We start from the raw sequence: 27723 nt of genomic DNA, 5'->3' as shown, positions 1-27723 counted from the left end.
TGAAACTTTGGACCCTATTATACATTAAAGAATCCTATTTATGACCATGCAGCTAGTTCTGAATTATTATGCTTATTTTAAACATTTATTTTGCAAGATTTATGTCTTGGTCATTTTACGACTTACAGGGATGAAACTTTCTATTCATGACCACAGCACAACAAAAATTTTTCAAATTTTTGTTTTAAATACAATCAGTCACACTTCAAAACTACAGAGGTGAAAAAATGTTATTCTTATTTTAGGGTATCCTCAGACCTATTAAAAGATGTTGTGACCATGCTTTGCTTTAAAAATTACTTAATTTTAGAAGCTATGATTGTATATCCTCAGTCCCTGAACTATTCAAGTTCACTATTTACAATACTGTTTTTCAAATATAAATGTCTTAGAATTATTTCATGTGAAAGGTAGTTGTTGTAAACCTAAGTAACATTCATTAAATAATTTTCTTGTTGGTGGAAAAAACCATTCCATTTGAATAAAAATAATTTCTAATTTTGCCAGAATTCTCTTGCAAATTAGTTAGAATTGGGAACAGAGTGTTGCTTAAGAGTGAGGTAAAGAGGGAGTGATTCTCATGTCCAGACATCTAATCTTTAAAGAATTAACTGGGAGAAGTGTTTTTGATATCTTGATACCCCCTGGACAAACCATAATTACTTGTCTCTATAGATGGACTAGATAGCCAGCATGTGGCACTGGATTATAGCTGGATCAATGTAGGTTTGGTTTAGAATTTTGTTTTTTAAACAAAAAGACTAACCAGCATTTACATGTGGGGGCTTTAGCTTGTCACAGCTCCTGTGGCTTGCAGACTCCCACCTACTTAGTGCCTGAAAATATGAAATGGAGTTCTTTCTCGGTGTTTCCAGATGATCAAGGGCAAGGAGGAACAAGAAGAAAACTTCCGGCCACTGTTTAAACTACAGCAAAGTCTCATAGCAGAATTCCAGGTGAGATGGTATGGACAAATTACTCTTAAACTTTGTCATGCAGAAGAGTCCAGTGACACCTCTGAGGTGTTGAAAAAATTTTGCTGTCTGGGCAGGACAATGCATGAAAGAAAATAGCAGAATGTTCCCTACATGCCACCTGTATATGGCCCAGTGTGTAGAGTCTCTGGTGGTGTCCCTGCCACACCGACAAGGAGAACCTCAGCACTCCAGCAGGGAGAAGGTCAGACTGAGCTTCATTTATTTAAGTTGGTCAAAGATTTTAATTTTTTTTTTTATTTATACAGAGTAATGCCACCATAATTCTTAACATAGGCATAATTGTGTTTGGACAAAAATACTTTAAAAATTGTGCGAGAAGAGACTGCCTTCAATCACAGGGAGCTGGAACCAGTTATTTGGTTCCCCCCTCTCATGAAATATTTCATGTGTCTGTATGTCTGCACCAGTAATTTAAAATAACCAAGCTTAAAGGTCTGCACAGTACCCCATTTGCTGTTGCAAAATCATAGCCAGCTCTCTTTTGGAAAGAAACTACAGCTGAATGAAAGTGATGTTGGTCTCAAATCATATTAACTTGTAGAGCCTTGTGCACAAAAGGACCACTCACACAGTTGTTCCTATGAGGCATAACACAGAGTTTGGCCCTTTTTAGGAAACTCATTACTTAACAATACATTGTTGTGCTTGATTGAATTGGCTCAGATAATCCTGCCAAGGCTTCAAGAAAAATCTGTGTTGTCATGCCAAATGTTTTTCAACCTGTGTGTGCCTGTGCTGAGGTCTGATAAGGTTATCCATGGTACATATGCTTGTCATCAAAAGGTTACATTCTTGTACTGTCCATACAGGCTTCAAGGTTGTGGCATTTAAAGCTGAAAAAACCCACCTGAAAGGAAATTCTGCCCTAGCACACGACTAGATCAGCACCCGTTGCCCTATTCTGCTTATGTGCCTGTGACTGGTTACACTGTCTCTCAAAAAGAGTGGGACAGCACCACTTTCAAATTCATCCTCTTTCTATTTTGTGCAGCACTTATGAAGACAAACGTGGGTTTGCACATTTTGGGGATTGATGGGGTGACAGAAGCAACTTCCCCTTACCTCATACATAAGCTTTAGTCACCATACCAGAAAAGAGGGCCTTGCCTTTCTCAAAGGTGTTTTGAAATGAGCCTGGACCTGCTGCTGTTCCTGTACATTGGGTACATGCTGAAAATGCTGCATTCCTGGAAGTGTATGAGGCCAGTTTGGATGGGGCTTCAAGAACCTTGGTCTAGTGGAAGGTGTCCATGCCCACAGGAACTAGAGTAAATTTAAGGATCCTTCCAACACAAACCATCCAATGAGTGCTGGCCATATCTGACCAGAGGACTTAAAGAGGAGGATATGCCTTTGGGTAGGGAAAATATATCCAGCTCACCAGTCTTTTGTCCAAACATGCACTGGCATTCATATTTAGGCATCTGCTAGATTTTGATGGCTTTTTAAAAGCTTATCCCAGACTGGGGACTTCTGGGCTGTGGATGGTTTTCAGCGCTGCCATATGAGCTCTTAGTTTAGGTGCCATTGCAGGTTCTTTGATTCTCTTGCCAAAGTAGGGGATGCTGGAAAGTTTTCCCTACCCAAAACATGGGTACACTGAAAAATTAAGGATATTGAGCTCCTTGTCAGTCCTGATTAAATCTAATTTGAACACAGGTATTTCATTGTCTTAAATTAGTTAAATTACTTATTTTCTTTTTTAAAATAGTAATAATGGTACAATTCTTACTGTGAACACAATTATGTCAGGCTAAAAAGTGCTTCATATTTGTATGTGTACACAGGAAGGGGTACTGGCAATTTTGTTCATACTGAGCTACTGTACCTCTTTATATTAGACTTATCTAAACAATTCATTCCTAACATCCTTTATAGACTTCTGAGTTGCCACTGCTCAGGTTTTTGTCTGGCTCTCTGATGTGCAGGTGTAGTGGGTTGCTAACCAGCATAGCAGGGTGTTGCATTTTTTAAGGACAAGTGCACGTTTCTGTTGCTAGAACAGGGGTCTGAAGTCTCACATGCTTGCAAAAGGTCAAGTTTGCTAACCTGGTATTCGTCAGCATCTGTTTTACACTGGTTTCTTCCTTTGGTCTAAAAATGTTCAGTTTTTTAGGCAGCTCCATTTCATGTGCTGCTGTTTCCATGAATCTTCTTTTCATCATTTTGTCTTTACTGTATACAGGTGTAGAAGTGCAGGAAGTGTCCTGGATCATCCTCATTTCTCTTTTTCCCATTCTCTATTTCTTTCTTCCTGTTCTCATTCCCTAGACAGCTATTAATTTGATACTTGGCAGATTTCCATGTTTTAAGATGCCTTCCCCAACTAATTTCTTAACACCCAGCTTCTGATTGCCTCTCTCTTGGCAAAATGCCTCTCTGATGTCAAGAAGAAATAAAATCTCTGAATCTATAGTATCAGTTCTTACCTGGAAGGTTTTGTTTGCCAGTCTGAGGACTCAATTTTTTTTTCCTGGTTTAATGTCCTGTAGAAAAAAAATAAATTGTTGAGACAGCTGGTTGTTTAGGAACAGATGCTCTTAGTGTCTAGCGATAAGAGCTTTCCTTCCTTGGCTGGGCAAGTCCTTTTTCCTCTGAAGGACAGAAACAGTACTGATTCAAGAAGCCCATTTCTGTAAAAAGTTTCAGATCAAGGTCCTTTGTGAGTTACTATCTCCAAAAGCAGGTGATGAAGAGGAAGCCATCTCTGAGTCTCATACTGGGCAAACACATGACATGGTTCATGGTGCCATCTCTGCTCAATCTGCGTAACCAGACATGGCTCAAAAGCACTTTTCTTGGCTTACCTTCATTTTTTTATTGGCTGAACACAAGTCTATTCGTCCTTCCTATTTAGACAACTGCAACTTGTTTGCCCAGGAAGAAAATTGCTTTGGTAGCCTTATCCTTGTTTGTGGCAAAAAGCTGTGGAGAGCATTGTGTCTGCTCTGCTGCAGCCTCCCATAACATCCCTGCATGTACTTCTGCTGTAATTCCTCACAAGTGAAAAAATGGGGTGGAGACAAGGACCCTTCTCTCTTCATCATTGCTGGCATTCAGACGTAGAGAGAAGCTTCATGCCACCCCCTGAGTGAGAGCTGAGCCACCAGTTTGTGTCAGTCATGTTCCCCATGTTTATACATGAGAGTAGCAGCAGTTGCTACTCTTTGAGCTCCCACAGATTTGGTAAAAATGCCTTCAGGAGTAGCTCCCTCTGCACCTTCCCCCCACTGCTGGATGTTGCTTAGAGCCGCAATCCAGCCCTTAGACTGCAAATGGCTTAGAGCAGGGATTATGTTTTTCTTTTATGTTAAACAAGAGCAACCCACACTGAGTGTGCTCATTAAAAAATCATGTTGTTCGACACTGTTCCCTTGGGCTATGGTTAGAGCTTTGCAATTTAACATGCAAAAGACAGGTTGGATTCTCAGGCCAGCCAAGCTCAGAAAGGGATGAGTGGATGGCAAAACAGCGTGATGGAAGAATAAACCTCATACCCACGGTGGGGCAACAAGCCTTCAACAGGAGATGTTCATAACAATGTGATTGCTTAAATTAATTTAGAAAAACTCGTAACAGGTGTCAAAGAAATGGCTGTTTCTTTCAGAAAGATAAGTTCATTAAAAACCAAGTTAAATAGTACCTTGTGCCATTACTAGAAGGTGCATTTCCCATCCTTCCCTATCAAGGAAGCTTACCCTTCTCTAAAGACCAAATGCATAGGTGGATAAATAACATAGGAAAGAGGAAAAATTACTAAGAAGTTAATAATGTTATACATTGTATTAACTTCATAAATGACCCTAATAATTTTGCTCTGGGTGAAGGGCAAGAGGGAACTAGGAGAGATAAAAGATGTTATATCTATAACAATTCAAGGGTTCCATAAAATAGATGCACCCCCTGAGCTGAACACAGAATGATGTTCTGAGAAAAACATTGAGACTTCAATTTTTTTCCATCCTAAATATCAGGAGCTTTAAATGAAGAGAACAGGCCTACACACACACAGTTTTTGCTTCAGATGTTTTGACCAGTTTCAGCCTCTCTGGGCAAACTCTTCCAGGCAAGGTCATCCTACCGTAGCCTCTTGTTTTGGCTGCCCCCACAATGCTCCTGCTCCAATAAAGTTTCACTGGGCTGTGTGCAGGAGAGATATCTCCAAAGAGAATTAAGGCACAAAGGAGGGAGAAGTGAAACCTCCTCCATTCTAATGGAGGCTGCAAAACCAATTGCATTAATACTCCCTCGATTCCTTAGTGCATCATTTGAAGATGAAATTTGTTAAGCAACTATCTCTGCATCATTATCATGATGAGGCAGTTCAATAGTTAGAGCCTCAACACTCTACCAGCCTGAACCTAGGGAGGCAGAATAAAAACTTCACTCTTAAAATTTCAATTGTGCTGTTCACTGCTGGGATAAAAAAAAGATTAAAACTTCTAAGTAGTTGGCAGAGACATAGACATCACAGAAAAGTGGTGTCTCTGTTAGTTTCAGGGTACAAGGTTAAAAGAATTTAAGTAACAGAAGAGTTGAGCATCATTTCTCTGCCTCGGTGGCATAACACCAACTATCTATGAGATATTCAGAGATGATCCTCAAAAAGATTCTACCTAGCTAATTTTCAAAAATAAAGACATTTCCCTACATTATTCCCACTCCTACAGGTAAGTATGCCAGAGAATTTGGGGAAGGAAGCCAAAGGTATTGAAACGACACAAAGTAAATCCTATAGGAATTCACTCAGAGTGAATCCTACTGAAATCATCCTTTGAGGACATCAGAAGAAAATGGGCTAAGAACCTCCAAGCCCTGGAAACATGTTGTCATCTAACTTGATCAACTTGTGAAATTTTCTTTCCTCCTTGTTGCTTTTTGCATTGATATTGTTGTACATTAAAGTCCAGGTCAGATATTAATGGGCTGATAGACTGTGTTTACAGCAAGCTGTAGCCTTTAAAGTACTTTCTTTTTTCCTTCTCCTCTGCAAGGTGGACACAAATCCTACTGCTTCCTGTAGGCTTGATCTGCAGGAAAGTAATTAGAAACTGTTTTGTCAGAAGGCAGGGAAAAAAAAGGTGAACAAAGGTTTCATTATTATCCTTTTGAACCTGAACAACTGCACTAAGGACACAATGGGCTGTCCTGGGGTCAGTATTGACAGAACCTACAAGCTTTGCTGTGTGCATGAGGGAACCATTTGCCTGCAGAAATCTTGCTGCTGGAAAAGAATGATGGACTAAACTAAGCTCTCTACTTTGTGCTGGCAAGCACAGTGTCCTCCTGCCTGGACAATTGTGACAGCTGGGTCATGCAAAACATATCATCCTAAAGAAACCTCTCATGCTGCTGAAGCACCCTGTGCAACCAGCACCAGTGGCCTGACTTTGGGAACAGCACAGGAGAGCTCCTTCCTGACTCCAAACAGGGGATCCCACCCCTTCCCTCCTGGGAAACCTCAGACACATTTTGAAACAATTCCTTGCTTGTGGCTGGGAAGAAAAACATTTGGATTTAAATTCTCCAACAGTTTGGCCTGTCATGACCCCATCCGAGATCATTTTGTAATCACTATATTTAGTGGGTTAGTGTACACCCTTCCAACAGCTGGAGAAGAACTGATGATAACTACCAAGAGTGTCTTGATTTATAGCGATACTAAGGAAAGTGTTTAATTGTTTACAAAGCTGTTAAACTGCTTTTCTTAATGTAGATGAGTTCAGCAATAAAAATTCGAGATTATCATCAGGAATCTGTTTTAGAGATACACTACTTTATTCTTCTGGAAGCAGAAAAGTTGCCTACTGGTGCATGCCAGGACAGTAGGGCAGTGTCCTTTCCATGGTGTTTTCTTTCCCAAGTGTTATTTTATGCCTCAAATGCTAAAAGATGTTTTGCTGCTGCTCCATGGGAGAAAGGTAGCCTGTAGAGCAGAGTATGCAGGCAGAAGTGGACCAGTATTTTCCAGCTGGAACTAGGTTGTTGCTATAGTAACACTCAAATGATAGACAGATTTTCTGAATGTGCAGTGGTCTACTGTGATAAGAGAGCTTCCAGGATTCCTACCAAATTGCTCCAAACTTGCTGGAGTGCAATACATGAAATGCCACATTTTTGAAATAGCACAAGCAAACAAAAACCAGCACAATAACCAAATAATATTTTTCCCCCCAGCTTTCAAATAAAAACTGCACTTAACACATGGCATTTATATTCCTAGACAATATCTTCCTGACAATCTCTTTTTAGTGCACTGGCATTCCAAATGACGGACCACACTCTAAGTTTAACACCACCTACAGATAGATTTAATACGCAGCATGCAAAGTCTTGCGTGCACACGTCACTAACTCTTTTGGAGTTTTATTTCTGGGTGAACGCAGCCTGTGCACTGGTGAGAATCCCGTTGAGTCAGTGGAGTCTTGCAAGAGCACACCACTCTGTTCAGGGCTATATTTTGCAGCATAGAGACCTTAGAGATAAGCACATGGCGGAACAAATATTACGTTCATAAAGCATCCAAAGAGAAGTTTCCCAGGGGCCACTTCCATAAAGCATAAAACTCACTGCCCTTGGTCATGTCCCCCTCGCACACACTGTGCATGTGGTTTTCATTCAAAGCAGTTTCCTCCTCTGCACTTCCTTCTTGCTCTGCTCCGGAGGAGGAGGGTTCAGGATTTTGGATTTCCAGGAAGAAATCTTTCTCTGAGCACAGCCAGGGCTCGTGAGCATTGCAGAGACATTTTGGCTGTGTCTCTTCATCATCCATTAGCTCTCAGTGGGAGTGCTACTGCACAGTCTGCAGTCTGCAGCTGACAGAGTGTGTTTAATATCCCTGTGCCCCAGTACCCAATCCCCCCAGCATTTCCTCTCCCTAGCAAGCTGCTGCCAATTATATTGGTGAAATCTTCCACTGAACTTAGCCTGATTTTTGTAAAGGAAATTTCATCCCCACTGAAATGTCCACGACAGAGGTTTTGACCTGTTTGTATGTGTGAAATACAGTGTGTACTTAGATTACCCTCCCTACCCTTAGACTTGTAACCTAGCTATGACTAGTGCCTTTATCCTCACAAGAGATGTGGGACATAGGAAAGTTTTAACAGCAGCTTTGATGTAAAGGTAGCTGTTAACTTGGAGACCTTTGCACAAAATATTAAATGAGAAGTCTTGAGCTGGAAACCAATTTTCCTCATTTCAGGGCTTAGGTCTTATGCACACAGTCCTTCTGCTATCAAACATTTCTAGATAATAAAGACAAAAATTTCCTACACCTGTATGACAAAATCTCATCGATTGCAAGAGGAATTTCATGTGCTGAAGGGTGTCAGAAGCACTAAATCACGTGCATGCCTCGATACAATAGCAGATATATAATTTAGGAATGGATTAATACATGAAAGAATAGCTTGGAATTTGATTAAATAGTTACATGTGTTTGCTTGTTATTTTGGGGGGTGTGGGGAGTTCAGTTGTCTTATTTCTTAAGATTGCTTTGGAACTTTTTTTTCTTGTTTACTTGGTTTATACAACTTTGATAATGTCCCACAACAGGGCTTAACTAAACAAAAAGATTAATTGCCTTTATGATTCACAAGGCACTCTGGATAATTAATTACTCAGCATTTATGGTTTGGCATGTGGTCATCAATCATTCAAAAAATTCATGTTTGTAAACATATCCTTTGCAGCTGGTCTTCTTATGTCAGACTTCAAAATGACTAGTGGAGATATGACAGAACTATAAATGTCTTCCTTTAAAATTTACTGCTTGTGCTCCAGTTTATTTCTTGGGGGAAAAAATTAAGCAACAGATGTGGCAGGGTAGGAGCTGTAAGGAAGAATAGTAAAGCATCTTAAATGGTTTTCAAATATATTTTCTTTTTCTCTTTCTGTTATTAGATGTTGGAATCCTTAACTGCTCTTTGTTATGGCTTCTGTCTGTGAGCATTAGTTCTGATTGTAAGGTGACTTGAAAGAATTCTGAAATGAGACCTGTGGCAGAACAAGAAGAAAAGCTAACCAACACAGTTAGTATCTACTCATCTCTGCCCAGCAGGGGAAGGCAGTGTAAGAACCACAAATCCTGAAAGAATAGGCTTTATTTTTTTATCAGAAAGATCAGCAGCTCTATGGCTTACAAAAAGAATTCTTAATACTCTCCATGGTAAGACTTAAGACTCTCTGGTCATTAGATAGCAGAAATCACAAGCATCTGAGCTAGAGTTTTTCATTGGCGTTGAAGTTGATGTACGAGACGTGTCCCACAGCTGACTGATTCTCCCACCGCACAGTCCTGATCATCACCACCCAGGCTCAATGCCCTGAAAGGGGCAGAAATTCTGTGAGGGAAATAAAATGCCTTCTTATTAAGTTAAGGATCAAATGATCTTTAAAACAGACTCATCTTCAGATTGCTTGGGTTATGTTATTTCTTCATTTCCTAAGTTGCAAATACTTCCATTTCAAGCTGTGCACTTTTTACCAAGTGATTGACAGCCACTATATGCATGCATATATGTATGCAAATACTGAGAGCGTATGCAGCGTCTATTTTTAGAAGTGATTTAGGAAAAGGCAACTGAACACCATTTCTATTTAAATTATAGTGTCAGTTCATTGCTTTTTTAAAGACTAACTTGTGCTTTTAAAATCAGATTCCAGCTACGATGCCACACAGTAAAACTTTGATCTGCCTTAAGTGTAGGCTTCAGCTTTAGTATAGACCTATTGAAGGACACATATTTAGAATTAGAAGGACCTTCCTGGTTGCCATGAGACTTCTCTACAGGCTATTCTGAAAGGGCTGACTTCTTCTGGGAGACCAGAACAAGGGCTTTTGAACAAGAGTAGGTACCATTTTAGTGACTGCAGAGACTCCACATGCAAATCAATGTAAATCTTATGCTTGTTTACTTTGACCTACTGTGTCAGAGAGATTTCTGTGCTGCAGTTGTCATTCCCTCAGGTATCTCTGTCCTAGAGTTTGTGGCCCTATCTCCATGTCTTTCCTCCTAATATCCTCCATGAACCCCCCAGACCTGGTATGTGCTTTCCAAGCCTGTTTTGGGGGGTGGAAGAAAAGGACTCTTTAGTATAAATAGTTTTTCAGCTTAATAATATATTAAAAGGTAAGCAAACTTGATTACCTGCTGCCTGTAAGACTTGGACATGCTCAGAGGTGGCAGTGTTAGCACTCTGTCTTGCATCATCTGAACCCCCAGTCTCTCACTGTCATATGTACAATCCACACCACTTTGAGGGGCAGAAGGAGACAAGAGGGGTTTAAGGCTTAAAGTGAAACAAATTCCAGAAACTGAAGAGTTACCTGCTGCATGCAAACAAGACAGGCCACACTCTCTAAGGCTGGGTTCATAGAATCCTATGCTAAAACAGCCTACAGTGTGCATAGTAGAAGCAGGGAAATTATCTATATTTGTCTTTGCTTGCCTCAGATCCTGGTATGCCATGTTATTACTGGTTAATTTTTGAGGCAGCTTAGGGAAGAGGAAGGCAGCTGGAAGATTGCCCTGACAGCTCCAAAATCTGGTTGGTAGTGTCAGTTCTTCCCTGGTGAACAGGTGAAGCAAGCAGCAGGCTCTGAGGAGCCTTGGGAAGCCTCATGCAAGGAAACACTTGAACTCATAAGAACAATAAAGAAACCCTTGAGTACCACTGTAGGGCATTTTTTACGTATGTGGAAGGAAGAAGTGGGTAGCTGGTGCTGACAAGACTCAAAGGCTTGGATGCTTGGCAGCAGTACTGAGGTTCACAGAAAGAATCCAGGGGGAATAAATCGACAGCACTGCATTATGTGTTATGAAGAATCTACAGAGAGGCTTAACACAGCTATCTCAATGAATGCTGTGAGCGAGTTTCAGCATAAATTACCCAGACAATTCCTTCTCTTGCTGATGCACATAATAGGGATGGAGATTTTGCATGGCTAAATATAGAAGGATTGTGGGGCAGAGATATTTTGTACACCTTGACTAGAGCTTGCAGTTTACACAAATCTCTATGTGTCAGAGAGAGTACTACTCAGAATACCATGGTTTTGCCTGCCATTTAGGGCTGGCCTGTGTTAGAGAGGCTTTATGCTGCTATTTTCACTAGCACTCAAAGATACAGACCCTTTTTTGAGTGTTTTACATCTGTTTCTGGAAGCTGCAGTTTATGTAGTTTGAAAGTACCATTTGTACTAGAGAAACTCATTTTGCAGCTGGAAGCAGAATAAGCTCTGCCACTAGATGAAGCACCTTTAACTGGTATGATTACATGGGGTCTCAGGAAAGTAAGAATGGCTCCTTTACTAGTGCAGCTAAAGCTGCAAGACTTGCTTGCCTAAACAAATCTTTAGATGCACTTTTCCCACTCCAGCTGTTTCCATCCATAACACTCCCAGAGCTCTCAGGTCCTTCACTGTAACATGGAGTGCAGTGGGGGAGATGGAATTGAAAACCACATCTGCTTTCTTTCTGAGTGCCAAACTAGGGGAGTGGGCATGGTATGCAACAATGGTTTATTTTCAACCAGTCTGGTTACAGTGACAAACCCTGATTAATCTGCATGTGTGAATAATGCCTTTGAATTCTGCCTGGAAATAAGCTCGTTCTGTAAGCATGGCCTGAGCTTGCCAGCCCTCCTTCAGCACACAGCTCCCTCCACAATCCCCCAGATCACTGCACACACTCTCTTGCTGTCTTATAACCACTGGGAAATTGTCTGCCTCCGTTCTGAAGGACACTGTTTCAGCTAGAGCCTTGCCAAGTGCGCAGTGCCTCTGCATAAAGAGAACAGACAGGGGAGAATTTACTTTAAATGGAGCAAACTTAATTACAAAAGAAGAACTTTTCTTGGGTAGAATGATGGCTTTCTCATGGCTTTTTCTGCTTCCAGGATTCTTTTTGCTTAATATATTTTTACTTTTTTTTTTTTTTAATATGGGTGTGGTGCCTGGGGGCTTGGCTTGGGACAGGCAAGTGCTTTATGCATGTGGCCAGCCCGAGCCACATTCTGACACATCCTTCACTTTCTCAGAGCTTGAGTTTGAGGATTTGTGTTCTGGGAGCCTCCCTGCTCAGTGGGGAGCTATTCAATACAGTGATAGAACATGGGGAGAGGTTTATCTCATCCTGAAATAAATGCCTATTAGCTGGTTACCTGAATCCCTTCCAGACTCCAGTGAGTACAGAGACAAAGAGAAGGGGGTAAGAACATGGTCAAATCAAACTGAATACAACAGCTATAGACATTTTTATTGATTCTCATCAGGGACAGCATTAATTAGCTAGGATTACCATAATTTTGTGGATGCCAGAGATTCAAAATTACTGCAAAACCAAGAAACCAACATTTGATGTGTGCACGTATTTAAGATACCTGAGGAAAGATAAGAGGACTGAGAAGCTCAGTTATATAGACAGTAACATTGTTTCTGAAGATTTTCAAGCATATGATCTCACTTTTTTTTTTTCTCAAAAGTGTCAGAGACCTGTTCCTAGCAGCAGAATTATAGACTCATAGTATCATAGAAGAGTTTGAGCTGAAAAGAACCTTTAAAACTCATCTAGTCTCATCACCTGGCAATGAGCAGGGACATCTTCAACTCAGTTGGGTTGTTTAGATCCCCATCTAAACTGATCTTCAATGTTTCCAGGGATGGGGCATCTACCACATCTCTGGGAAATATGCTTTGGTGCTTTACCACCCTCATTGTAAAATTCTTTCTTATTTCTAATCTAAATAATCTTATCTAAATCATAGCTAAATAATCAATGATCAGCTGATTTGTGAGTCCTTCAGTACTTAAATGAGTAGTAAAGTTTTGAGAATTTGGGGGAAGAGGGAAGGGGCTGTGCCTGGAATATTTGGAGATCAAGTCCAAATCTGAAATACTCCACATGATGTCCTGGAAGTCTCAGGACAGACCCTCCAGAGTGAAAGGAGGTGATGTGTCTTCCTTTTCCTTATTTCATTCATTACTGCAAGTTTTGTTCCATTATAATGAATACTCAGCTCCTGTATGAAAGTATATTTGTACATACATACTCATTTTCTGGTCCAGCTCTTTTGAATACATTAGGAATTGTATCCAGAAACATTATTATATGGAGGGGGATTCTATCTCTGAGGACTCTGAAAGTAATCAGAAACAGTAGATGAAGTGAGTACAGAGAACCTACTCCCAGCTGACTGCATACAACACTCCCTGAAATCCTATTCCATATGGAATATGTGTCTGTTCCCTATGGAACATATGTGGTGCCACTGAATTTGCTGCAAGTACAGACTAGTTCCATACAAATACCTACTATCTGATATTTAATCTTGCACATTCAGTAGTTTGTGCTCTAAAAGCAGGCAAAAAAAAATTAATTCCCTTTTTTGACTTGACCTTTAAGCACTGTAACCTGTACATGGCCCATATCCAGGTTTAACCCCTTCAGACATTTCACTATTTTTAAAAGCAAGGCTATCTTCTATTGTAAAAATGCAACATATACACAGACTGTCTCCTCATTCTTCCTTTGGGCAGAGACAGGAAAAAAACCCACCAGCTGTTCTAGGGGGTAGGGCAAGATATTTGCAAGGGATTATATTCTCTTGTATAAAGACACTGCTGATTTTCTGCCTAGATATAACTTCCCTGTCTACTGTGTGCTGCTTGTCCATTACAAAGGAATAGTGATGCTCAAATGCCCTGAAGTATGACAGAAATGAAGGTCATGGAACAGATATAGTTAACTCCTATTCTTTGATCCAGCTTTGAATAAAGACCCACCTAGAGGATTGCTGCATTGTGGCTGCATTCTTTGCCCACCAATAGGGATGGGAAAAACATGTGAGTTTTCAGAGATGTCAGAATGGGCATCCTTTCTTCAGATTAATGTGTTCATCTTGTTTTGAGGACAAATGCAAATAAAGCACCTGAAATGATTACACTGCAAGTGTAATTCACAGCTCTGCCTCTAAAATCATGTGACCATGCATGAAATAGGATGCTTGTGACTTCAAAACATATTTTCTCTTATGAAGATCAAACCCTTGTATTTTGACTTAGTGTATATAGTACCATAAATTGGTAAACATGTTTTATAGACAAAAAATAAAATTTTTTTACTCTATTGGAGAAAGTAACATGAGGGGGGTCTTGAATGTCTTCTGTCACCACAGTTGCTCTGTTTAAATACAACCCAAGTGGAAAATGCCTTGCAAAAGTACCTGCATCACCTCCATCTCTTACATCTCTGTGGAAGTTCCAGGGATGTGGCAAGTCACAGCTGCTGCCATAGACCTGCCAATTCCTTATGTGATACCCAACAGCTGTTGGAAGCTGTGTGTTAAAACTCATGCTGGGATTTGAATTTCTATATACTCTTCCTCAGGAAGTGAAAACTGCAAAGCAATCTTTATGTCCCTTAACTCCCAGCCTGTGCTTCCTTATTAATAGGGATTCCGCTTTGGCTGAGAATATGCACTACATCATGCTGTTATTCTTAATTTCTTAATTTTTTTTTTTTTTTCAAAAAACTACATTTTGGCATGCGACCACTGCCTCCATCTGCCTACTACACATGCATGTGCTCTCAGTTACAAAGCACTCTGATTTATATCTTATGTAAAAATGCAAAACTTTGGGAACACATCTCAGGAGGGCTGCAGCTTTCTCAGGACTGGCAGCATCTGTATTCCTCTGCCTCTGCCAAACACCATACAGAGGGCTCAGTTCCAACACCATTAGTGCTGCTGAAGCTGATTTCTGGCTACTGCTATGTTTTTCAAGGGCTGCTGAGGGCTGCATCCCCAGCTGGAGAGCTGAGAACCCAGACACAAGGTGCAGAGAGCAGCAAACAAGGAAGCTGCAGGTAGAGTATTGCTCACCAGTCTAAGCAAGTTTCTGCCAGACAGGGTCCAAAAAACTGCAGGAAATTCAGAAAAGGGCAACAAAAAATATTTAAAGGACTTGAGGGATTCATTTCCAGAGAAGATTAAAGAAATAAAAGTTTAGCTCAGTATCACTAACAGACTAAGGGGGAATAGAATAACTCCATAAAAGCCTCTGCAGGTGCAAAGAAATAGAGAAACCTTGTTTAAAATGATTTAAGGAATAGCTAGTAACAAAAGAGTGGCATTGATTAAAGGAAATGTAGTCAAAACTCCTGGAAGCTTTTTGTAACATTGTTGTAACCTAGAGATGGATCACTGAATTCTAGAATCCAATAGAAGTTCTCTTGCTTTGATAATTTGAAAAACAGACTGGACAAAGTTGCCAGTACTAATTGGGAATGAACAAGATAAATATTATATGGAAAAATATGTACTTCTTCTTTTTTAAGAGGTAGGAAAACACCACTAAGAAGAAGGTGAACCTGTGCAGCAGAGGTGCAAAGGAGACTTTAATGTTTCTCTCAGTGTATGGCACACCAGGAGCTGAGTAGTCTGACTCAGATACCCTCTGTCTGATCCACAGATGCGATCCACATGAGACAAAACCTTTCAGACTTGTTGGTCATGTAGCAATAAGCTGCTTTACCCAAGCAGATTTCTGGTGCTGGACTTAATGCCAGTCCCAGGGTTCACATTTCAGACAGGAACCATGTAGGAGGATGAATCCCATCCTGTCTACCACCCACTCAGACACTTTCTTTTTTTCCTCATGTGGTGCTGAAGTAACCCTGATGAGCAGAACTGCACTGAGAAGATCTGGTGCAGAAATATGCAAAAATGAAAAGTGCCCTCTGTTGTGGTGAAGAAGTCCAAGCTGCAATAAATAGAACTTGAGTCATCATTTGAGGATACATGCTGGGGAGGTTCAGCTCTGCTGAAAAGCTGCTGGGGGTTCTAGTGAGAAGCAGACCAAACATGATCCAGAGTCTGTCCTTAGAACAAGCCATGCCTGAGCCTGTACCAGCAAGAGCACAATCAGCACATCAAGGAAAGTGATTACCTCATAGTAATAGAGGTAATGGTACTTTTTAGGCCTCACACAGAAAGAACACTGTGCCCCAGTTTGACAGAAGCATTGAAAAACTGGATAGGACCCAGAGAAGGGTCATGAAGATGATGAGAGGATTGTAGAATATGCATGAAGAAATCTTGATGAAATTGGCTTTGCTTGTTCTGCATAATGAAAGGCTCCAGGGGGATGTAGTCAGAGTCTTTCAATACCTGAAATGCAGCTACAGAGTTGTTGGATGTCCTGACAATGATGCATAGAGTTTCATCAAGAGAAAGTCTGTCTGGATATAAGAAATAATTTTTTGTTGTGAAACAATTAAAACACTGGCTGAGGCTGACCTGAAGTGGTAGAATCTCCCTCATGGCAAACATTCAACACAGAGGTCCCTTTCCGATGAAACTTGCCAAGCTCACTTGGGTTACATGACAAACATAGAATACTTATGTCACAAAGCATATTCCTGCATTTCTTTCCTGCAGTTCCTTAGTTAGCTTTCTTTTAAAGGTTGCCTTAGAAAAGACCTTAGTTAACTTCTTCCTTTCCATAGGACAGGTGATTTTTTCTTTCTAAGTTCCAAAGGAATAGCTCTCCAGCATGATATCAAGCCACATCCCTTTGATTTCATTGTGCCCAATTTATTTGCTCAGATGATTCCATATGCATTTTGCCCTAAAAGAGATTTTAATATAAAGAGCACATTTCTATCCAAATCAGTTACTTCAAAATGCTACTTCAACCATCTCTTTTAAACAATAGCCCAAGAAAATTATCCAAAAGCTTTAGGCTAATAGTTATTTGTAATGTTTGGTTTCAGTTTTCACATTTTGTCTTTATTAAATCTTTTTCAAGCACATCTTCACCTTTCTTCATAAGATAGGAAAACTTTCTTTTGAAGCAACAAATTTCTATAAGTGATTTCAGCTACTTTGGTGTGAATCAGAAGATCTGGCAAAGCTGGCCCTCTTCTGTGAACTTTCCAATTCAATCAGACAATATCATTTTTCAATGTTGGACCAAGCTGCTTTTCTGGCATATTTCCCAGGCACTGAACTTTGGATACTGAGCAGAGTAATCCACAGAAGTTCAGTATATGTTAGCAAAATGTAAGAGTTATTTCTTTAAATGCTCCTGTGGAGCCCTTGCTGGCCAGGAGCACTGCATCCAAGATGTGAGCTCTGCTTATGAAGGAAGGCTGTGCCCTTTGAAAGAATGGAAGTGTGAGTGGTGAAAGAGGCAATGTACCCACTCTAAGTTGAACACTAATGAAGTTACCTAGCCTCAGAGGAAGAGAATGGATGCTCCATCTTCCTCTGTCAAGCCAACATTTCTATGGGCTTTTAAATCCCATACTTAATGCTGATATGCATCTCTGTAAGTGTGATATTTTTCCTCCTGAGCCAAGCATATTTATCAATCCCATGAGCTGCATTTTAAGTAGTTAGAGATTAGAATGTTTTAAAACAAACCAATGTGTTTTAGTGAGTTACTGAATAAATGGAACCCAGAATGGGCCCTACTTATAAAAAGTAGCTATATTAACTATGCAATCTTATTAATTAAATTGTACTTGAATATATATATAAATAAGGTAAAATTTGGTCCAACATTTTTAATTCTCATCTTGTCATGGTCATAAAGGTCAGGAGAGGGGAGGGAAAAAAGAAAAGGAAAAGGAAAAGGAAAAGGAAAAGGAAAAGGAAAAGGAAAAGGAAAAGGAAAAGGAAAAGGAAAAGGAAAAGGAAAAGGAAAAGGAAAAGGAAAAGGAAAAGGAAAAGAAAGAAAAAAGAAAAGAAAAGAAAAGAAAAGAAAAGAAAAGAAAAGAAAAGAAAAGAAAAGAAAAGAAAAGAAAAGAAAAGAAAAGAAAAGAAAAGAAAAGAAAAGAAAAGAAAAGAAAAGAAAAGAAAAGAAAAGAAAAGAAAAGAAAAGAAAAGAAAAGAAAAGAAAAGAAAAAGGTCTAAAAAAAAGCTGGAGAAATAGCCTACTAATCTAGGGAAAAAAAGAATCAAACACATTTTCCATAGGCTTATAAGCACACATGTATCATGGGGATTAGTGAGAAACTTAATTGTCAATGTACTGCCTTTGAGAGCTTTGCCAGATCTCATATCTTTGACGGTTCTGATTTTCTTCTAGCTGGTGTCCCTGCCTGAGTTTCTAATGCAGCTAATTCCTCAACTAAATCAAAATAAGAAAGCTTAATTTTAATGCCCCAGAGTCTTTGCAAGTGACTTTCACACTGGAACAAACTTGAAACTATTTTAATATGGAAGAAAAGCAATTAACTTTGTCAGTAACTTTTTCACTTGCATGTTTGGTATTATTTCAGCTGCGATTTTAAATGAGTTCTCTGCACCTCACTTTGCTTCTTACTTGATTTGCCAATGAAATCTGATCTCAGTGTTAGTCACATCACAGTCTGACATGAAACTAAGCTGAAGACAGGCTTTACTCCTAGCTGAACCTGCATAATTTTGATGGAATGTGATACTCAGCCACTTCACTTCTGACTTGGTCAATAAACTACAATCTCTATTGGGGTTGCAGATAAATTGAATGATTTTGAGAAAAACTAGTTGGTTTCAACACGGTATTTGTGTTTTACAGCAAATCTGTGTGCTTTGGGGCTCCACAGTTTGTCACACTTTAATCAGGTGGGCTCCATCCAGCAATAAACAGCGATGCCATTTCCCTGTTGGTGTGGTGTGAGCTCCCGTGTGCTCCTGCAGGACTGGCAAGTCTGTGCTGTGGGCACCCCGAAGCTCCCCGAGTGCTAATGAGGAGGAAAAACAATTCCTCACACATCCCAGACTTCAGAGTGTGTCCTCATCTCTGCTGCTGGCAGCTGGTGAGGAACATGGTTCTGCATCATGCCTTGGAAAAGCAGGCTGTCAGGACACAGCTAGCAGGCTCAAGTCATTACAGTCAAAGATAATGAGACACTTCAAGCTGGAGCCTCTGGCACAGCAAAAGGATGTTACTCATGGTAACATCAACTTCAGACATGAAAAAATCATAGAATGTTTTGGCCTGGGTTGGGAGGGACCTTAAAGATCATCTACTTTCAGTCCCCCTGCCATGGGCAGGGATACCTTGCACTAGACCAGGCTGTGTAGGGCTCCATCCAAACTGGCCTTGAATGCTTTCAGGGCTACCACAAGTGCTCTGGGCAACCTGTTCCAGTGCCTCACCAATCTCAGAGCCAAGAATTTCCTCTCAGTATCTAATCTAAACCTTTCAATTTAAGGTCATTCCCCCTTGTCCTGTCACTACCTGTCCTTGCAAATGATCTCTCTCCATCCTTCTTTTAGGCTCCCTTCAGGTACAGAAGGCTGCAGTTAGGTCACCCCAAAGCGTTCTCCTTTCCAGATGGAACAATCCCAGTTTTCTTAGCCTTTCCTCATAACTTGGAGAGAGGTGCTCCATCCCTCTAATCATCTTCATGGCCCTCCTCTGGACTTGCTTCAACAGGTTGATGTCCTTCTACATTGGGATCCCAGAGCTGGATGCAGTTCCATGTGGGGTCTCACCAGAGCAGAGCCGAGCAGAGGAGAGCAGCGGGGCAGAACCACCTCCCTCACCCTGCTGGCCACACTGCTTTGGATGCAGCCCAGGAAATTGCTTTTCTGAGCTGTGAGAACCCACTGTCAGCTCATGTTCAGCCTCTCATCCACTATCCAAAATGTCATGCTCAGAGAAAATCACTACTGTGTTAAAAGTACATTTCCTTCCAAGTTTTGTGCTTTCCATTTTCCTTCAGTTTTCAAGGTCCTGAAGGCATAGCAGCCTTCCTCTTTTCAAGAGGTTCTTTCTAGCTGCAGAGGCTAAGTCTTATTTTTGTGAAGATGGAAGTGAGGGGTGCTTGGAGAAAAGTGAAACTCCCTTGATACAGCCTCGTGTCATGCCTCCTTAGTGCAGCCCATGCCTCATGTTCCAGCAGCCCAATGCCACCAGCTATTTCCTGGCTGGCACATCTCTCCCTCTAAAGCTCAGTGCTGACAGTCAGTGGCTGTCGTGAGGCGCTCCATTATCCCTGTGTCCTGCCACCTACAGCAACCCACTCTCCCCTCTGATTTGCAAATTTCAGTTATCCATGCCCACACCACAGTGATTTGTTGCATCTTGTCCACTGCTCATTTTCACTTGGCTGGCAGACAGAGCCTGATTCTTCACCCTCTTGCCTGCTTGGTTTGTGATGTCCTTCCATTTCCTGAAATCTCTAGGCTGTCTCTCATATAACTGCAGAATTGAATTACCTTTCCTAGAAAGATCTTGGCCACAAGTCCTTTCTCAGATTTTTTCTCAGGAAAGAATGGCTGCTTGGGAGAAAGCTGATAGACTGACTGCTGCAGATCCTGTTTCTCATAACACTCACAGCCCAGGGCAGGAGGCACACAATGAACCCTTTACCACCCAGGAGCTCTTGGGCTGCACTCATGCCAAGTCTCAGTCCTGAGTTAGTAATGGTCCACATACATTATTTCTTTTGGTTGTTTCTTATGTGTGGCTGTCAGTCATGAACATGTGAAGACAATTAAGTTCTCAACTCAAAAAAAGAGGCTGTGCATTGAGGTCTGTACTCCACCGTAGTTCTCTAGGCAGCATTTCTCTCATAATGGATGAACAGCTTGTTTATAATTAATCTGAGCCCAGGGACATCCCTTAGCTTGATTTTCTGTATGCCTTCTTCCTATTCAAGCAGCAGCAAGGCAAGAACAGACAATGGTTGTGTGGAAAATGTGCTAAAGAGTATCTGTATCAAGTTCAAGCAGTACATACACAGCTTGGGTGAGGAAGGGGATATTTTAACTGAACAGAGCCCCTAAGAATCAGACACCTCTAGATGGAGATCCTTTTGGTGAGGGACATTCACTGGACCATGGCCCCATTTAAACATTGGTGGTCATCTTTAAGAGTTGTGAAAGCATCCCAGCAGCTGCAGGAGTGGGAAAGGATGTCCTGCAGCTGGGTTTGACTATAAAGTTTCCTTTTCTTTCTGTGCATCTTTCTAGAAATGCAGCAACTCCACCACTGTTTTTTGAAACATGGAAGTCAGTCTGTTTTTCCTTTTTCTTCATTTTCTCTGGTGATCAGGGTGATTTTAAGACATTTGGCAAACAACCGATGCTCCATTTCCCAATGAAACAATAAGCCATAAAACAACTTTACTAGAACATTCTTGCAATTCTCAGCATGTCCCTCAAGACTTGGGCAGCAACTGAGTGCTTCCATACTAAACAGTAGGGACCACTGTGAACTCTGGTCATGTAAGGCATCAGCTGACAGGGATGTTCTCTAGGGATCATTGCTAGCCAGTGCTCCTGGAGAGGGCTCTCCAGGGATCAGTGTTAGGGGTGTTTCTGGAATGTGCTACACAGCAATGGGAGGATATTCTGGCCTCTTGCAAGTTTGAAACAAGAGCCAAGAGGGAATATAATTTTCCAAGGCTGGGAGAGCACCATTTAAAAGTAAAGGCTAAATAACCGATGCTCCCATCTAGTGGTGAAACTGTACCCAATGGCTGAGACGTCAGACACCCACCTGAGCCTCCCAGGAGACATGGAACTGGAAGGGCCATGTCACAGGACAGTGCCACTCCTGGGAACTTCTGTAGGGCTTTGCAATCTGTGGGAGGCTCCCAAAACCGTTTAAAAGCTCATGAGAAACCAACTAATAAACTAATTTAAAACTACAAGAATAGTAATAGCAAATAAAATGATAACATCAGGATCAAAGGTGCTTTGAAGGCAAGGGAAGCATTCTCAGCAGCATTCTCAAAATGTCTTAAGTAACCTTCAGTGAGATGCAGGCACCCTCATTATCTTGGCATTGGTTCCTAAAGCATGAAGGCTGCTATCAAAATGCTACCCAAAGATAGTAACTAGGAACGCATTATGGTTGGGTTGTTGCTACAAGACTACCATATAATTAATATGCTAATGTTCTGCTGAACACTGTTGAACTTATAATTATTGGCCAGAAGAATATCATACTTTTGTTTATTTCATTCTTTTTAGTTTACACCTGAAAGCTTACAGTCAGATGTGAGCAATGACCATAGGCTCAATTTATTGGAAATCACCCTGTGACACTATTGTAAATAATTTCATGAGGTCTGCTTAGTTCTTTCTAATATGCTTATTTCCATTTGATATGCTTGGAAGCTGATCAGATCAGCAGGAAAGGGTTCTGTTCTTCTCACTATTTTTTTTTTTTTAAAGGCATAGCTGATGTCTACAGGATATCCCAAGAAGCAAAATTTGTTAATGATGCTGAGACTGTATTTTGTCACAAGAATGGTAAAAAGGGTTTTAGCATATTCTCTTGTTATACTGTAATTGTTACTGCTCTGTTTTGACTTCACTGCCCTTCTTTACTATACCTACATATGGTAAAGCAAATAGGAAAATAATTCTAACACTGCTCTTGTATGCACATATTTTCCAACATATTTTGGAGCACTTCACAATGCCATAATTCCCATTGTACAGAGTCCTAATTACCAAATCTCAGTACAATGCAACATAGGACAGGGCTTCACAAAAGCAAAGGGCAGGACACTCCTTGAGAGGACAGAATATTCTGGAGTGCACTCTTAATGTAGCTGAAGGACAGAAAGGCAGCTCTTCTGACAAGCAGTAGGGCTCCAAGCAACAGACAGAGATTGGCTGGCATTTTGCTGCAGGTCACAATAAAGAGGGAACTACACATTTTCTGTTTAACCTGAGTAGGAAGAAGAGGCAGCAACATGGATAGAGCTTGGCTAGATTTTAGCTGAATATCTAAACTGTTCTCTCCAAAAAGCTAATCCAGTATTGGCAAGCCATGAATTTAATGACTTGGAACAAGATCCAAAGGGAGCCCACAGAGTGGTTTATGACACGTTTGCTAATGAAGGATTCTGTGTTTATTTATAGGGAGGAAATTGATCCAATACTAAGTAATATATGAGAAAAAATCAGTAAGAATTCATTGAGGTTGACTGAAACTAAGCAAAAAGTACTGCTAAAACTATTGGGATGATGAAAGTGCTGATAAAATTCATTCCAAATCAAAACATAGCTGTCAGTGTTTGCATCCTGTGTGGAGGTTTTACACCTGCAAATGAAGGAAAAGTCTGTGGCAAATGAGTGAGAAGCCACAAACACAGTGGGTGGCTGTCACAAGAAATTATGCTGCCAGAGTAAAAGAAAAATCACTCTTCAAAATGAGAGCAATACATGGGTAGCAAATAGACCAAAGATGCTGCCTTAATGAAGAAGAAAGTTAAGGAAAGAAAAGATCACATCAGAACTAATGTCATCTTGTCAGTAAGAGACCAGGTGTCACTGACAGAGATGATTCCTAGGATGAATGCCACTGCAAAGCCCAAGCAAAATTCCAGCACACCAGTCAAAATAATGCTTGTAAAAGTCCATAAGCAGTCACAGCTCTCAAACCTTGCAAAATTGTCAGAGATTTTTTTATAAAGGACAGAACTGCTAATCATCATGTCAAGTGTGTCCACAAGCACACTGCATACTCAAGCACATATGGATCTGACATTCAGGTTGTGGAAAACTGCCATTCCTGTACTATAATCCTAAGAACTTCAGTCTAGGATACAACATGACACAAATCTGCATCATGTTCCAGACACCTAAGAAAGGAACAAGTGCATCATCAGAGTAAAATATTTTCATCCTTTTCTTTCAGCTTAGGGTAACCCTAAAATATTGGTAGAAAGATGTGCTACTGTTGTTGTGTATTTAACTTAAAAAGATATTAGAGGTTTCAAGTTATCTTGCCAAGCTTTTACCTTATTTTTCAGAAGTCTTGGTAACACTCAGATCTGTTAACGATTGCATTTCAATGGGATGCTGGCAGGAATGCACCTTCATCAAATGGTGTAAATAATAAAAATTCAGATGGATGCATCCAAGAGATGACTTGTGTCTCTGTTACTGCAGGTAGGGCAGTGAGCAGTTATGCATGCAGCTCTTTCAGCTCTACAGTAATAACATAAGCACAGATTGAAAAAAAAGACGTGTGCAATTGTGTTTGGCTGAGAGGGCTTCCATCAGGGTGTGTAGGAGAAATGTGATTGTGCAATCTCATCATATGTTACCCATGATGCCTCTATTGGAAACCCATATGAAAAACACAATCCATAAATATTTTTATTCCTATTTGAATAATGTGGTTTGTCATTAAATACCAGGGCTCTAAAAGACATACTCTAAGCAATTTTATGTTTATATTAATTGAACTTACCTTATTGCTATTTTACATCTGTTAGGAATGGAGAAAAAGTAAAGGATCTAGAGGCAAATGTAATAAATATATTTTGATTCGTTTTAGCACAACATTGGTATTGCTGGTGACAGAGAATCATCAGTAAATAAAGTGACCTTGAAACTACCAATTGTGTAAGGCATTAACAAGAGGGAAGACGTGACAAAAATGACAGAGCATTTTCACTCCTCCTGCATTCCCCTGTGAAAGAGGAAGCACAGAAAACCATAGCATCTGTGCTAAGGAAACATCTATGAGCATTAATTAATTATAACACTAGTCCTCTGTGTGCTGGATGCAGTGTCACTGTCTCATAAACAGTTTACTCGTTCCACTACCATCAACTCAATTATTTGAGATGCCTCTTGGCAGGTGCAAATGACGTGCTCTTTCCAAAGCTCCTTTGTGATTAAATATTCTCAATGGCTTAATGTATATTCCTGTATGCCACAGACTGTTAAAAGCACAGTCACATGCCTAGCTCAAAAACCCCTCAACAACATCCAAGCTGATAATGTAGCAAGAGCCAGTCACAATGACAATAAAATTTGTGACTTATCAATTGAGATCAAATAAACCACTCAAAAGCATACCACAGACTGAGTGGTTTGGAGTCTATCCTTGCCCCATCCTCTGGCATGAAGAAGTGTGAGGAGTAAGAGAGTGGGAGCACTTGGAAAAGAGCAGAGCAGCGTGACTTGAAGCCTCCTCTCTAGCCAGTCTGGATGTGGGAGAGAGCCCACACTTGGCACAGACTGGCAGCCTCTGAGACAGCACCACCAGCTTGTACAGACTCCTGAATAACAGCAACCACTCAGATCAACAGGAGAACATCACACCATGGGGTCCTATTTTCTCTTGTGTGTCAGAAGGAAATCTCTACACTTCGAGGGTTTCCCATGGTTCAGGTAAGATCTTTAGCTCCTGAAGAGATTTCTCTGTGACTGTCCTGGTGCTGCCAAAAATAAGACTTAAAGCAAGGGGCTCAGCAGACACCTAAATCAAACCATGGCTGACCATATACATACCAATCCAAAACTACAGGTGTAGCAACTCCATCCTTGGGACCTCCATGTTTTTTATTTGCTAAAATAGAAATACTCCTCATACCTAGTGTAAAAACAAACAAAAAAAAAAAAGATGCCATCGTAAGTGTTGGCCCATTGGGTGTATGTTCTCAAGCACCAGGTTCAACAGCTGACTTCCACGATAGTGGGTGATGGTACTGGGAGATGGACCTACTTCCATGTGCTTCATACTCATTCCTCATTAAAATCCTTCCCTTCCCCATCCACTGCTAGAGACCAATCTGCTCCCATTGTACCATGAGAAAACTCTAAATGAGAAGTCTGGCTACAGATATTCAGGAAATTCCCTGCCAAAGGCTGCGCTACTTATCCACAGTGCACTGTATATGCTTTACAGATGTGGAATATAATTAATGGATAATATTACCTGTCTCCACTTTTAAAGCTATTGTTTCAAGATGATGTCACACACAGACAATACTCTCTGGCTAAATTAAACTCCCATGGAAATAGGGAGGGAAGAAATTTAGGGCTATGCTACACAAGCCCAAATCCCATTGCTTCATTTTGCAATAGAAATGATGTACAAGTAGGCTAGCTTGTCTTATTTGCAGTTATTTTGTACTCTGATTTTCCTATATTATGGAGCAGTCAGACCAAAACCATGTTGTTGTTAGAGCCATGTACAATCTGTTCTTTCTACTTTGAGAATGCTTTGTTTATAAAGATATTTGTTGGAGAGACAGAGGACAAATAGGAGAGGCCCTTTCCATATTGCTAAAACTAAATTCAGATATGATAGAGACACAGAAATGGTGCCACAGTCCTTCCAGTTTCATCGTGTCTCTGCTTTTGATCCTACCTCTGTGGAAAATAACAGCAAATACCCATTGATCCCAAGGTTAGAGAGCAGGGCTTGACTTCAAAACATCTGCTGAACAGTTCTCTGGTGAGTGCTGACATTTTTGAGTCTCAAACCCTTCATTAGGGTTTGCTGGCTTGTTTCATACTTAATAAACTTGCTGTGCAGTCATGATGTTCCTGCTGCTATGGGAGACAGCCCATGGATTATATACACCCCCATGAATTCCCATCAGGAGGTGTAGATATTCCATTATAATGCATGTATATTTACAACTACTTCCATCCTGTTTGACATTCACTAGACTTCTTTGTTTGTAATCCATCCAGATTTACATGCTCCTACATTGCTGAAATCTCAGTGTGCTCCTGCATCATCTCTGGCACCAGGCACACTTTCTTGGTCTTCTTCACAGATATCAGGATTTCTCAGAACACAGAGTTTTTGAAACTCCACCTGCCGTAACTTTATTTTGGGTTTATGATTTTGTTTTTCTGGGACCAGGTGATAATTGGAGCAAAGGGTCTTTCTGGGGTTAAGAAAAACAGCACCTCTTTGCCTTAGCAAATACAAGAAGGATACAGATCTTATAGAGCTATAAGCTCAAACTCGCGTCCACCATACTATTTCCTTACCATGCTGAAAGTTTCTTTACCATAAGATCAAAGCCTTGCCAAGCCTTGCCTTGCCTTCCATCTTTCAGCTCTCATTTATATGTTTTTTCCTGTTCTCTCCAAACTGCTAGTGAATTATTAGAACCTTTGCTAGACTTCCCACCGACTTGACTGGTTCAGACTTTTGTAACAGATTTAAGTAATTGTTTGGTTATTTAAGATACAACCACTTATTAGTCCAAGAGGATTTCCATTTAATGGAGAAACACAGATGTTCTGCAGTTTTCTCTTAATAGGTGAATGTTCCTGCTTCTTTAGTTTTCCTCTGGTGGGCAGATGGGCCAAATGTTCCGAGAGCTGCAATCTGACACAGATATGTATTCATAGTCCCTGATGAGAAACAGAAAAAACTTTGTATGGAGGCCTCAAATTGATACCATTGTTTGTTGCAAATGTCCCAGATGTTATGATTCAAATGTTTTCATGATGCAGGGGAAAACAGCACTTTCCCTGCAGTCAGAGGAGCTCAAGGCTTTCCAATTATGGTCACACACTCAGACTTATTAGCACAAAATTTAATTTGAGTTAATCAGACTGAGGTGGGTAGAGCGCGAAATTAACTTGACTTCCATTTTGCATCATACAGTAAACCAGCTTGGTGAAATCAGTGTAGAAATCTGATCTGAGAATGATGGATGAGCTGAAAAAAACCCAGAGAATAAACAGAGTTGTGCAATCATCACTGCACTGAAAGGGACACAATATTCAATTCACTTGTTCAGAGAAATGCTTTACTTCCCTGGCAAACCAAAGGGTGTGTGCCCTCAGCTGCACCCATGTTTTGCCTCTGAAGCCAAGAACAGACTTTGGACCTAAAATAATTTTCTTCAGCATCCCCTCTGTTCTGAGAGTTGTATGTGCTCTGTCAGTCAATCTTGTCAGAATTTTCCAAACCGTTATTTTTGCCAGGAAATGACAATTTAAT

The 27723-nt window shown here is 40.6% G+C and overlaps 1 protein-coding gene across 1 annotated transcript in view; it reads left to right on the top strand.

The window, feature by feature from the left end:
• ST6GAL2 (ST6 beta-galactoside alpha-2,6-sialyltransferase 2) overlaps nucleotides 1-27723 on the top strand; it is a 172785-nt gene that overhangs the window by 86688 nt on the left and 58374 nt on the right. The window lies entirely within an intron of this gene.

Source organism: Ammospiza nelsoni, chromosome 2 (genome assembly GCF_027579445.1).
Source record: "Ammospiza nelsoni isolate bAmmNel1 chromosome 2, bAmmNel1.pri, whole genome shotgun sequence".
NCBI classification, from domain to species: Eukaryota; Metazoa; Chordata; class Aves; order Passeriformes; family Passerellidae; genus Ammospiza; species Ammospiza nelsoni.
Note: the sequence above shows the minus strand (reverse complement) of the source record. Positions and strands in the feature narration are given on the sequence as shown.